Here is a 14,833-nt window from a genome sequence, read left to right as displayed (position 1 = left end):
CAGTCTTTGATTAAGTAAAACATCAGGTATACAGAGCGAGTCTCTCTTGGAGCTATACAACCAACCAACCCTTTAAACAGTGAATTAAGGTGGTTTTTATAAGTAAAACATCTATAAAGATCAGATCTCAGAAATATCTGCTGTAATAAGTGTCTTTAACCTAATACATGCCTGAAATAAATGCGGGACAATATCCTCGAGCTGCGCTGGGGCAGCTGTACCAAAAGGAGTTTAATGTGTTGTCTTTATGGCTCTGTGCTGATCACTTAGCCATAACTATGCTTTGGGTTTTGATCCATGCTCTTGAGTGGTTCTGAGGAGCATTAACTGTGATGGGAGAGCCTTGATTGGCCTTTACTGCTTTCTTTGACTTTGTTGGAGGTCATTCAATGTCCACCTGCATTGGGAATAAAGGTTTTCATTTAAAACATTCGACTGATACTCTTTGCCGCTTCCTTGATAGGCTTTGGCACTGAATGTGCGCCTTTCTCACTTCTGATACTCTTTAAACTATTGCATCGACCTTTCATGGCTACTGTTCGGCCCTCTGTTTGCTTTTAAAACTGTGTTTGCCCCTTTCTGAATGCTGCGCAAAGAAATTCATGTCATTCTACGCCTTTCGGGCCTGCTGAAGCCGAGCCACGAAAGGGATTTTCATTTTGTCTTATTTCCCGTAGCCATGCGCATGAAAAACTGCCTCAGATATTGATTCTGGGCTTCCTAGGCTGCGATTTGCGCCTTTCGCACTTTTTGACAGTGACGTCAGCGGTGGGTCCCAGTACGGTGGTGACGTGGTAGGGTGATGTCAGCAGGGTGACGTCAGCAGTACGGCGGGTGACGTGGCAGTACGGTGGAGGAGGTGACATGGCAGTGATATGGCAAGGACATGGTGGCAGGAGGCCGACGCGGCATGGTGACGTCAGCATGACGTGGTGCTGACGCAGGAGGGGGGAAGGCGGTATCCGGTTTCGGGCGCACCGCTTTTGTGCGCAGGTGGTTTCGGAGGAGGGGGCTCTGCCACAGCCGAGAGGGTGACGCGTGGCGGGAGTACGATGGGAAAACCGCCCATCTCCCGGGCGTTAACCCTCGGCACATCGGCGTATGGGAAGACCCGCCCACCGTTGATCTGTGGCGCGCCAGATCTGACGGCCGACGGGAGAGACAAGGCGACAGAGGGTTAAAAACGGGGCCCGCGCATATTTTATTATGTGTTTTATTCATACGGCGGGGGGGAAAACTTTAGGAGAGTGGGTTTTTGGGTTAATGCGGCATGGGTGTGATTTGAACCAACTTTATCACAAAATATGAACGCGGATGGGTTAAATATAGGTCCCAAATGGACTTAATATTTCCCTAGACTTGATAAATGTGGCTAAAAAATGCCAAGGGGTGGGAATATGTACCTAGGGGAGTTATTAACACATTTTTAGTAGGGGAAGGGGAGATAGATAGGGAGCTACGTAGTAAAATTAGTAGTTAATATGACAAATGATCAGAAAGGGCTAAGTATGTGAATATTAGGCTATTTATGGGGGAAAATGATTCATAGAGGAAGTATGAACATGCCTTGAGCAAAGCAGATCTTTACCAAGGCAAATGATATGGAAAATGATGAAAGTAAGAGGTATCAAGCAGATCTTGACCCCTTCAGGGAAGTTAGTGAGTGATTTGGGAAATGAGAAGAAGGGGGAGTTAGACATGCCTCACTTGAGCTCCTCCGAATGGAAAACTGCATCATAACTGTGATCTGTGAAGATATAACACCTGAAAACATGAAATGGATTACAGAGCATGATTCTGCAACCACAAAACTACCTACCCAGCCTACTTACCTAGCATTTTTTCTTCTTTTTGCATAGGTGCACTTGGACTTGCAAACCCAGATTATCCTTTTCTCTTTTTGTTGTCCCTCTATCTAAGTCTACACTTATTTCTTCCAAGGGCCCAGATTAAGCAGTTGGGCTCCTTTGTTTCTCTACCTATATATAAATCTGCCAAGATTGAACTGTTTGGACAGATAATGACTCTCTATATTCTAAAACAAGAAATTGAAACCTAGGGAAGCCAAGATTAGGATGTTTGGACTTCCCTTAACAGAAACTTCTTCAAAAATGGATAACTCATCAAAATTGGGATACAATAGTGGAATTTAGACCGGCACACTTTCATGGCCTCTTCTTTGGCCTCTTTTCAGGAAATATGGAGCATTGCAGCATGCAAAGTATGACATATTTGGCATGTAAAAATGTCAATCATGAAAGATGAACACCTGTTGCAACAGGAGGCTAACACCCCCTAAGAGTGGTAGATGTGGAGTTAAGATGGATATAGGTTGGTTTTTATGATAATGAAGATATTAAATAGACTTAGGAAATTATATTGTAAAAACATCTTAAGGTGAATGGTTAAAGCATAGACATTGGACAAGTATATTTGTACACTTCTGTTTTAAACTGAAACAAATCCAAGGCTAAAAGGAATGGATTGATTGCACTAGTCATCCTTCTATAACTTTCCAACATAGGTTGGAGTACACAGATTGATTGCACTAGTCATCCTTCTATAACTTTCCAACATAGGCTGGAGTAAACAGATTGTAATTTGGGTAATTTTTCTAACTGCAAACAGGAACATACTTGTGTATTGGCTGGGTGGTTACGAGGTCCCTAGAAGTGATGATTTCTTGGTTTTATATATAGTATTAGGTTTTTTCTCATGCTTTCTATGAATGACACTAGTGAATTTTATCCTACACCCACTAGGTTATCGATATGTAATTTCGGTAATTTTGATTTCAAAAGATATTTTAAAGAAATGCAATGATTTCATTTGTGTATTCAATAAACACAATATTATAATGGAATTCTGCATTTGTGGTTTACCTATACAGATTCCATGGAGAAGTATTAGTGGTGTGACATCAATTGTCCTCAAGCAGAGGCTTTAGTTTTACTCTTTTTTGGAAGCAAATACTTTCTTCCAACATTTTTGAGTTCCATGAAAAATTTGAAAGTCCTAATAGTATTCAATTATGGGTTCAAGAGAGACATAGTATTCAATTATGGGTTAAAGAGATCCACATTGAATGATCTATCAGCCTTATCTTCACTTAGTTTAAGACTATTCACTTGGAGAGGCTGCATGTGCCCCCACTTCAAGAGCATAGTAAAGTCATGTAGAACTTAGAGAAGCTATCTTTAAGCTTTTAGTGAAGATTGGAAAAATATCTGGGTTCAATAACACCCAGTCGAGCATCTTTTAGTGAAGATTGGAAAAATGTCCGGGTTTAATAACACCCATTCGAGCATTAAGCTTCCAATAATGCTAGATTTTAACCTGGAGCACTTTTGTGATTTGGAGGAGATGCCCCCTCGTATTTGTGACACATCTTTAGTTGTGAATTGGACTATTACTAACTGTCATTTCCTTCGAAAATTACTTGATGAATTAGGGAACCTCAACTCTTTAAGAATGTTAAGGAAGGAAATAAAGTACATTATGCTAAGTTCTCTTATGCTTTTCAAGTTTTTCTTGGATATCTACAACGTTTCAGGTAGGAAAGTACATTTTGTTAATGAAAATTTGTCTTGATAGAAAGGCCCAATTTCAAATTCTAATGCTTCCAAAAAACATTGTATAACTGTAATGTTTCTAAAAGGAAAGCATATTTTTTCAATTTAAGTATCATGATCCCATATTACAACTTATTTTTCAGTAACCCATTAGGCTTTGTAGCTTTGAATAAATCCATGTCTTTTGATAAGATCCTCTTCCAAATTAGAACACAGTTTCCTTTTGGCAATAACCACATACAATGTCTTGATTTTGTTATTGAGAAAATAGAGGTTGTGAAACAAGCCTGTGCCATACAAGGACTTGATTCATTGATTATGTATCAATTATGGCTCTTGATGTAACAATGTCTTGATTTTGTTGCTTGAAAATAGAGGTTATGCTTTACTATTTCATAGAATTTCTTACAATCTTTCCATAAGTATTGATTTGTAATCTCAGTCACTAAGGGATGGCATTAAAGACAAAGGTAATATTCCATGGTTTGAAGTTCCCCTCTTACTAAATATTTAAATATATCACCACAATTTAACTGTTAGTTAAAGGAATTGTATTTGATTTGTAAACAATTCATTGCTTGATTTATAGATTTTGATTTTTTCCATTTTTTATTTTTTTCTCAGATTTGGTATGAGATATCTTCCAAGATTTGGGTTCCCTAGTTTCCCCACCATAGCTACGAGGTTCAGATGCTATCATTAAATATTCTCGGAATGTTACAACTTTTCCAGTAAGTGTGCTTTGAAACATTGTTGTTGCTTTTCCATGGTGTTAATGCAAATAAGCACTACAACTAGTGCCATTATTTAGATTAAGTGCCAAAATCTAGGTGGTCTTGTAATGATGGAGTGATTGTTTTCTAGCTACTAAGGCCATATGCATTTTTATCTCTTATGTTGTCCTGAGATATTCAAATTCAGAATAAGAATTGAGGTCTCGTTTCCACTGTAGATTGCAGTCAGTTTCTTGAACATAATATATAGTAGATTATCTTTTACGAATCAACTATGGATGTGATATCTCGTAGGAAAGGGAATTCAAAGTGACTTTGATTTCACATTGATTTGTCAAAACATCCACACATGAAAGGAGATTCAAAGTGACACTGATTTCACACTGATTTGTCAAAATGGAGGCAAGAGAAAAGGAAACTTTGTATTCAACAATGCTCTTAATTTCATATGTACAGGCACAGACATATTAGTAGAAAATATTGAAGGGTTGCCTAAGTAATATTTTCCATTCCACTACATTCTTTACAGCTTGTAAATAATAAATCAGAACAATTCATTACACTACTTGTTATTCTTTATTAATCAATGGTTAAGATTTTGATATTGATTTAGCTAAGATTTTTCTTCCTTCTGTGAAATTGTGTGTTCTATAATGCTTCTTTTCCAATCACTATGTATAGCATATAAAGTGTGTCTAATGGAGTAGGAAGATTGGAAAGTATTGTGATCCTTGAACTATGTTCAAGGCAGAAACCCGACGGGGCAAGGTAGGTGCATCCACACAAAGGGTCACAAATACCATAGTTGGTATTGGCTAGTGCCTTGAGCTAGAAAAATTCCTTTACCCTTGTATTAACAGTGAATCTGGAGAGGATTCTAATATTATCTTTATAAGATTTATATCAGTTAAGATTGATGAATAAAATTCATGAGACATGAACTAGGATGTCCTTGCAAGGTGGTTGTTGATTATTGGAAGCTATGATGGCCATTATGTCAGGCCAGGTGGTTGTAGTCCCTTGATCGTGAGCACGATTGTGATCAAGATGGAAGACTTCATAGTCTAGATTGATTGTTTACCAGTGATAGTTAGTGGGCTCATTCACAAAATCTTCTATTTCACTAATCCTTTTTATAGAGTTGTCAGATTCAATTTCCAAAGGTTTTAATTACACTATAGAGTTGAGTTCTGAGAGAGTTGTGATTCATAGTGTTAAGTATAGCAGCTATGACACTTGAATGAAGAAAAGCATAGCAGAGGTATCAGACTCTATTATAAGCTTACCTGCATATTATAAGGGACTTGGTTGGCTTTTTTATAGTTTTATAAACAAGTTCCATGTCGTGGAAATGTGAAAAAAAACAGTGATATTGCCACCATGTGGCTCTTGTCATATATGGTTTTATACTTTTTCAAAAAATTCTCTAAGAGTTCACAATGATAAGATTCACTAGGAATTTACAAAGTTTTATTATTTAGTGAAAGACTCGCCAAGATCTTACAAGATTTTATAATTGAGTAAAATATTCGCCATGCCTGGTGAGAGATTCGCAAAAAAATTATATATACATATTATATTATTGATAAAATCGCCTTCCATTTTTCCTATATACCATGGAGATTCGCCCATTTATTATACATATAAATTTAGGGGGGGGTTCTTAAAATTTTCCCTGATTTCAACAGTCAAGACTTGATATAATTAGAGAAATTACTCTAAAGTCATCACGATTACACAAGTATATATTGACTACTAAGGACTAATTACAAGATGGACAAAGGCCATCCCATTTAAAATTGTAAACGACAATTAGATTATCTCTTTCCTTGAATATAATATTACTACTATGCTTGGTATCCTTGATTCTTTAGTTTTAGACAATGTATTCTACTTTTCATCTTTGAAAGTAATTGAGTTTGCTATTAATAAAGGTATTAAAACGAAATATTTTACAAATTATCATTCATAGAAAAATTCTCCCGTAGAATCCACCAATATAAATATCATTAGAATTATTAAAAAATTGTTGAAGAAAACCAATGCAATCAACATGAGTCTATTCCAAATGATTTGTTGGTAGATAGAGTTACACCAAAGGTAGCCTTAGGAAACTCTTCATTCTTCCTTGTCTATGAAAAGGAAGATATTCTCCCTCCTAATGTTTTCCTTCCTTCTCTATAGCTTGCCCAATCTATAAGAGATTAACATTTCCCATCAATGTAGAGAAAACTTGAAACTTTGTTAAAATTGGGAGAGGAACAAGAAAAACAAAACAAAAATTCAATATTCATTAACAAACTATTGAAAAGTGGTTTGATAGATCCGTAGTTGGTAACAATGACTTCATTTTCATGTCTTAATGTTGAAATGGGACGAATCCCATGAGGTTAAAGGAAAACATGCTAAATTTCAAAACCCCTTGGTAGGTCCATTTCAAATCTCCCAAAAGATTGGCCCTTCAACATACATTTTGATCATTGGAGGGAGAGTTAGGAAGCTTCCTTGTGAACGGCCAAGTATTGAAGAGATTGTATGCATGAAGTTCCTTGTTTATGCAAACTGATATTTATTTTTGTCCATACTACATTTGTTTCCTTATTTATTTGAAATTTCTTGAAAATTTTGAAATTTATTTTGGTTTTGTTTCTTACAAATAGACTTTAGATTTTTTTGTATAGATTTGCATTAATTATTGGTTTTTGTAGATGAAATAATTTATTGTGGATAGTTTACAACAACCCTTTTTCCATAAATCCTCATGGAGGCTTTATCTAAAGAATATTACAACATTTCAAAATTTCAAAGAATTTTTTTTGCAATGCATCTTTATATTTAAGCTATACTTATTTTTCAAAAGTTTGTTTCTAAGTAACAACACTTTAGTATTGTTCTGGCAAAGAGACTTACTCTTATAAATAGTTAAATAGACTAAAGGAGAACTAGAAGTGGAAAATAGTCTCAATACTAAATTTTTGTGCCTGAATAGTTTACTAAATATAACAACTCTTGTACCATCCCACTTCCAATTGGTGATATTTATATTTATAAATAAAAAGGGTGAAATAAATTTCTTAACAAAAGAAAGAAGTTGAAAGAACTTTAAAGTGTTGCAAGTACAAGTAAACCCACAGGGGCTATGGACACTTGCTAGCAGAAGGGAATGGTACTAAGACACTTTGTTGGGGCTATAGATGCTTGCAGGCAATGAAGCAATGAGAGTAAAAGGAGATGAGGACCAAAATCGTGCAACATTTATGATAATAAAAGCTTTACCCATTTTGGCTAATTTCATTACTTGTTAGATTAAATTAAACTAATTTGGTGAGTTTTGAAAATCTAATATTAAGTGATGAATATTTGGAATTACAAGATTAGTTTCACAAGTATGCAGTATCATAGATTCTTGTAATTTTAGAATTTGAAATGAAAGAATCATTCTATAATCTTTTGGATAAAAGTCTTCCTAAATTATCAATGGTAGTGATAACTAGTTCATTTAATTAGTCACCAATTGTTGTAGTCTGTATAACAACCCCCCCTTCATATGAATTATTCATAAAATAATGGGGACCCTTCTAATTTTCACTTATGTTATGAGTTTGAATGAGTTTTAATTATTTAAATTTTTTGTTATCACATTTGTACATAACTAGAGATGATTTATTCTTTTATGATTTTTGACGTGTTTTCCAATTTGTTTCAATTATTTTTCCTTAGAAATCTATGTATTTGGTTCAATTTGACTTCTATTTAATGTTCAAAAGAAAATATGGACTTAACTCTTGGTTTCTGAGCTAATGAAGTTAGATGCCATCTAGATAAGAGTAATCTAGATTTGGATGAGGAAATACATTGCTTTAGGTTTCACTGCATGTTAGATGTGGTGCTAGCATCCAAATATGGATCTATTACTAACATTTAATTAGCAAGTGGTGGATGCCAGATTTATTACATATGAATCTAGACGTAATCCTCAAATTTTTCATTTTATTTCCTTTGGATGTCGAATATTGATTCTAAGTCCCCTTTTCCTTTAATTTTGCATTTTTTATATACGATAATTGACATTATGTCATTTATTGATGGTGTAGTAGGCTACTGAATTGGACTATTAATGTGGTAATTATGACATGTTATTCCACTTGAAATTACTTATTGAGTCATGTGCATGTGGCTGCTGAGTTGAATTAACTGTGGCACTAATGGACATCACATCTAGATATGGAGTAAATATTATGTGCAACACTACTTTACACTTTGGGTACTCAAATTCCAAATCTATTTAATGGTGAATGATTACATCCAGATTTCACAACTTAACATGTAGTGACTCATTAGAGATAGCCCAAGTACTTGGATGATGGATCACTTCGGTTCTCATATCCATCCAAATATGGGAATGACAATTATAATACAACACTTTGATGTTCTGGATGCTGGATCCCAGATGGTTTTTCACTTGTGTTTACATTCAGATATGAGATCGAGATATGAGTGATATTCAAGTAATTGGATAGTTAGATGCCTATTGGAAAATATGTCATCATTGATATAACAATGCCAAGGGGAGTGCAATTGGATTAGTCAATGCCAGGACAAGTACATATAGTATGTTATCATTGATGTGAATGTCTAGGAGTGCATACTGTGAGTTGTCAACAATGATCATGTTTGAATGCACAAGGTATGAAATATAAATTAATGCATATCAACACAACTTGGAAGATTAATGACCCTTGTTCATTTCAGGGGTTCCTAACTTGCTCAACCTTTAATTGTAAGGGGGTTTCAAGATGACATCAAGCAATAATACTGCTTAAGGAAAATGGAATTCAATGAATGGATTTGGGGGTCCCCCCTTGTCCTTAATAAAACCACCATTCACCCCCCCAAAATCCGTTTAACGTGATACAAAGCCTTTTTAGGTGATGTGACTCTGTTAGGGCTAGATGTGCAAGTCTTTCATCAGTTAATGAATGGAGAAGTTGTTGTCAAGTTTTGTACCATCTATTGGACACTCAGCCATTAGATGGTTCATCAAAGAGAATGCTAATAGATTTGTTGATACCTAATATGTTTAAGCCTATGTTCAAGCTCCTAGTCATCAAATGCTTCGGATTAACATCCAAGAGCTAAGCGCTCCTGGATCAAAGTATATCGATCATTTTATAAATGTAAAGGTTCATGAAAATTTTTCAATTCTCGAGATGGTTGGCCTCTAGTCAAGCCCCAACTCATCAAGTGCTAAGATATAACACCTAAGGACTAAGTTCTCATCAAGACCCCAAAATATCAGATGGTTTTCAACACAATTAACAATATATATTTCCTTATTTCTGATAGTCATGTCCTTCAATCAATCCATTGATCACAAAGTGTTATGTATTAGTTCTTAAGGACTAAGAGCTCATCAAGTCACTATGCCATCATACATATAAGAAATACAAAATTCCTCATATTTCCTTTATACTCGATAGGTCAGGATATGCTAGTTGGATAGGTGACAAAGTAGTGACATGGTAGATGAATAGTAGTGATGTGGCATGCTAGGTGGAATAGGTGACATGGAAGTGGACATGTGTTACTCAGATATAGGATTTTTAGTTGAACAACTATGTAAAGGCAGAGCCACGTGGCAGATGGAATTTCAAAATATTCCATGTATCATTCTATGAATGGTTGCTGAAAGGATGATGTGGAAGGATGAGTGGACTCAAAGCCCCAAAGTCCTAGAGTGGTGTTTTCTATCAGATCACTTGATAGCCCATAATCCATCAGTTGAAAATACTAGGAGACAAAATAAATCACCAATAATAGATAGGAAGTTTGATGTTATTGGTTGTTAGAAATTAATTAACAGGGAAATGGAACGAATAGAATATTGTGTAAAAACAAACAAAAAGAAACATAAAATATACGTGGTTCACCCAATTTGGGCTATGTTCATGGAGAAACAACCAGTCCTTCCTTTTATATTATCCAGCAAAATGAAAGGACACAATCTACAACAAATCCGCTATAATTTCCTCTTCTCTCACATAGTATCTCCTATTTTCTTCGCACACAAAATAATACACAGTCGCAATGCAATTCCCTCATATAAACTGAGGGTTTACTTCTTGGGAAAAAACCCATAAATTAACATAACTTCTATCATAAGATATTTCACCTAATAAATGGCCTAGATTGACTATGAAATTACAATATTTTATAAGACAATTTTTCATCTAATTTTCATTTTGGGGGTGTTGCCCTTGAACCCCCACTAGGTGGGGGGCTAGGTGGCTACCGCCACCTCACAGATGACACTAGTGGGATGGAAAGGCCCCCCACACCCCTCCATCAGGGACTGTGATCCAACCACGACTAAAACAAAAAACCTCAGAACAATAAGGAAGATACATAGGCTCCACACCAATAATGGCCCCATGAAGCCTCAAAATATTTTGGTGGTGTTTTAAAAAATATCTCCTAATATCATGATTTCTTGATAAGGTTTGTGTTGTAGTCATAGGGCCTATCCATAGAGAAATAACATATAGCATGCCAGGGATTAGTGCCCTTGAAACCCGAAGTCCTAGAGTAATGTTGCAAAATAGTGTTCAAGTATTCTCGATTTCCCGGGACTTGATATGGACCTTTGTCATAACATATGGTTCTAGTGCTCATTGACTAAGTGATTGGGTGTTGAATATCCATCGGTTGATGGTCCTAAAAGACAAAAATATGGTTGTTTCTTAATAGAAAAGGTTTTCATCAAAGTGTTGGCACTATGGCTAATGTGTTATCCCTGATGGTAACCTGCTTGAGGACTATGTCCTTGATATCAGCTTAGCTATACTATGATGATTATGGAACTAATATAGATGACATGTTTGATGGTACAAATGTTATAGAGGATATGTGAGACATTTAGTAGCCCAGTCACATAATGCATGAAAAGTATGAAGTTTGAGAAGTATACGTAGTTACCATGAAGAAGAGTCACATACATACACAGGTTTTGTGAACAAAAGTCATGTACATAATCCAACCATGGAAAACTACATACTAGGGGCCATTACCATAGTAATTCCCCTAGTATTATGTTGGAAACATCTATTTGATCCCGTCAAGAAATACTAACAACATTAATAGGGGATTTGTGAGTGGTATTGGCAAAGGAAAAAACTATATAAGTGGATGGAGATCAAGGAAGTCATGTGTGTAATGAAATAGATTATTCATATATGATCTTATTTGAAACAGGTGTGCACTAGGGAGAAAGGAGAAGGCTAAGATCTGATAGATCAAAAATTTCATTGAAGACTAATGGATATACTTGATTAATCTGTTTATGTTTGTTAGATCTATAGCTATGGTGATGGTATGATCATGAATACATATCTGCTGATATTTTTAGCTTTTGAAAGTATGTGCGTAGAGATATGGGCTTGAAAAGTGATTTGGAATGAAGTGTTGTTTCAGAAATTTAAGGATATGTATGCAATTTTGGTTCTATATAGTCGTGTACATACACGACTATTGCTGGTAGAGGCCGCGTATATATTCTGAAATAATATATTTTAGCTTGTTGTCTAATTGGTGTTTTGGTATTAAGTATGTTGAAATATATACATAGGTTTTATGCATGATAAGCTCGTATATACACATATTTGGTTAATGACAGTTGCGTATTTGATCAGGATTTGAATTTTTGTTTGATGATAATAGTTGATGATTTGTATTCTATTTGTTTTTATATATCAATGATGTATTTATCATGATGATCTGTGTCTGGCAGTGTTGATCGGGTTGATTTGATTGTGGATTGGAATATTGGTTAGTGACGATTCTACAGAGTGTTGATCTGTGATTATTTTCTCCCGTGAATCATTATGTCAGTAACTCAGTGGGCGATGCAGTGATTCAGTTTCAACATTCAATGAATTAAGATCTGTATGTAGGTGTTAAGCGCATATATACATGTGTACCCTTTAGAAAAATCACATATATATTTTGAAGTTAATATTGATGAGGGTTTGCAATGGCTCCACATTGTTTCTATGATGACTATTTGGTATCCAATAATGTGATTAATCAATGGATGGTTGAATGGTTGACATGCGACGATATTATTTGGTATTACATTGATTTTATCTAATTTCATTGGTTGATATTTAGTTGAATGATTTGTGACTTTATGTTTCCGTGATTCAGTTGGTTTACAATGCTTGACTGATTCATATTTTGAGATTTAGTATTTCAGTTTGGCATATTGGTTTGGGCTTATTGTTGGTGTAGGTCCAGTGTGAAAATTTGATGAAAGGTGGCCTGCATGTTTTTGATGATTGAGTGATAGGTGGAACTAGTATGAAATATTATGAAACATGGTCCACAAGTTGATGAGGCTTGCAACCTTCAGTGAGGGGGCAAGAGATCCCTTCCAGTAGGAGCCAGTGAATGGGATTAGGGGGTTGTAGCTCCCTCCTAGTAGTTGTTGGAGAACTATTGGCTTGAGGGGGCCTGACCCAGGTTCAACGTTAGTTAGCCAAAAAAATCCCTACACTACTGGCCCTTTTGGCATCAGCCCGTAGAGCACAGACTGAAGTCTCACCCGAAGCAGTATGGGGGGATGCTGGAACCAAGTTTCCACACCCTTGAGATGGTTGTGATGTCGGTTTATTCCGGCTATACCTGCCTTTGCGCAGGTTGCTTAGTCCTCTGTTCCACTCTTCAGTACCTTCGCGGAAGGGTACAATTGGCTTTCGCGCAACCCTAACCTATGGCTTAGGGATTTTCACGCTGCTAAGGTAGCGAATTTAAATATGTCCCAAGCTAGGCTAAGTGTCTTACTTATCTTATTAACCGATCTTAGTTAGCTTCGTGTAAACAAATGTTCCTACCAACACATTTACATACATTCGCGCATCATATAAGTATTATAAGTGAAATTCATACCCAATATAACATATGCATAAATAGGAAATAAAGACGTAGAAATTATAGAATCCTTCTCTTTATTGATAATTATGGACAATTACAGACTTGACCTACCTTGCGCACTCAGCTGCAGGGGTTCGTGCACTCAGCTGCAGACTTCTAGGCCTCTGCACACTCAGCTGCAGAACCTCTACCTATGCTATGACCCAAACCTAAACTTTTGCTCTAAAGCTATGACTCAATCCTTCATGATTATTGATTTCTTTTAACTACTTAGAGCTTAGCTCTATTTATACAATCCCATGGTCCATAGACCATGGGTAGATATTTTACAACCGACATTACATTACCAAAATAAGGGCGGGAAACCCTATGACTCCTTAACATCTATGCACTCGTCGAACACAAAATGCGGAGTCTTTACACTTGGATTACAAAATCGGACCAAAATATGGGCTTTTAGCCCCAAAACTGCCCTTGGGGGATCCCGCACCCAACAAGCCCCCAACAGGCCCCCAACACAAACATCGTGACTCGCCCTCGAGTCACTCTGCAGGTGCGGAGATCTTAGCGCGAAGACCTCCTAGCTCTGTTTGGATAATCACAACCTTGGAAACACACTAAGCGGTGCCTGCTGGACTTCTTCTACTCACTGCTTGGTGACTGCCGCTGAACTGTTGCCCTGAATCTTCTGCTGAGTGGCCTGCAGTGTCGCGATCTTCCCTTCAATGGTAGCTGTGATCGTATATGCTTCATCTATCCATGTTTGTAGGTGCGCTTTTATTGATTTCTTTTAACTACTTAGAGTTTAGCTCTATTTATACAATCCCATGGTCCACAGACCATGGCTAGATCTTTTACAGCTGACATTACATTACCAAGATAAGGGTGGACAACCTTATGACTCTTTAACATCTACGCGCTCCGTGACCACAAAATGCGGAGTCTTTACACTTGGATTACAAAATTGGACCAAAATACGGGATTTTAGCCCAAAAACTGCCCTTGGGGGATCCCACACCCAACAAGAACTAGTTGAGGTTGTAGCGTCTTGGAGGTGGGTGCCTACATGCTGGTAAGAGTTTGCACCAATATAAGATGTAATGAAGATTTTATTGATAATAAAAGGAGAAGACAAGAAGGCATCAATGATGGTTTTCTCCCACATTAGGTTTGCACCTAAAATCCTGGTGCCCATATGTGTAGATATGTTTCTTATGTGGTGATGATTTATCTAATCTTTAGTTCTCATAATTACTACTTAATAAATGAGTAATGAAATAATGATGTGTTGGTTAAAGATAAACATTTGATGGAACATTTGGAAAAATAGGTTTCTCTATATACATAGTTTGCATTCACTATAGTCACGTACATACATGGGTTTCATAAATAACAATAGCATACAAATTCTGAATGTGAAGTTGAAATTTTAAGTGAATAAAAAATACTGATTCAACCCCCCGCCCTCCGTTAGTATTTTTCCTAACAATTGGTATCAGAGTAGGTCCCTTAGCAAAAGCTTGATTTCTTAAAGGGAGATCTATCAAAATGAGCAGTTAAGAGGGAGTTTCTTCTAACTATCCACCTTTGTTTAATGGA

Source organism: Pinus tabuliformis, chromosome 5_2 (genome assembly GCF_031772625.1).
Source record: "Pinus tabuliformis cultivar Carrire ecotype Pingquan chromosome 5_2, CPIR1, whole genome shotgun sequence".
Taxonomy (NCBI): domain Eukaryota; kingdom Viridiplantae; phylum Streptophyta; class Pinopsida; order Pinales; family Pinaceae; genus Pinus; species Pinus tabuliformis.
Note: the sequence above shows the minus strand (reverse complement) of the source record.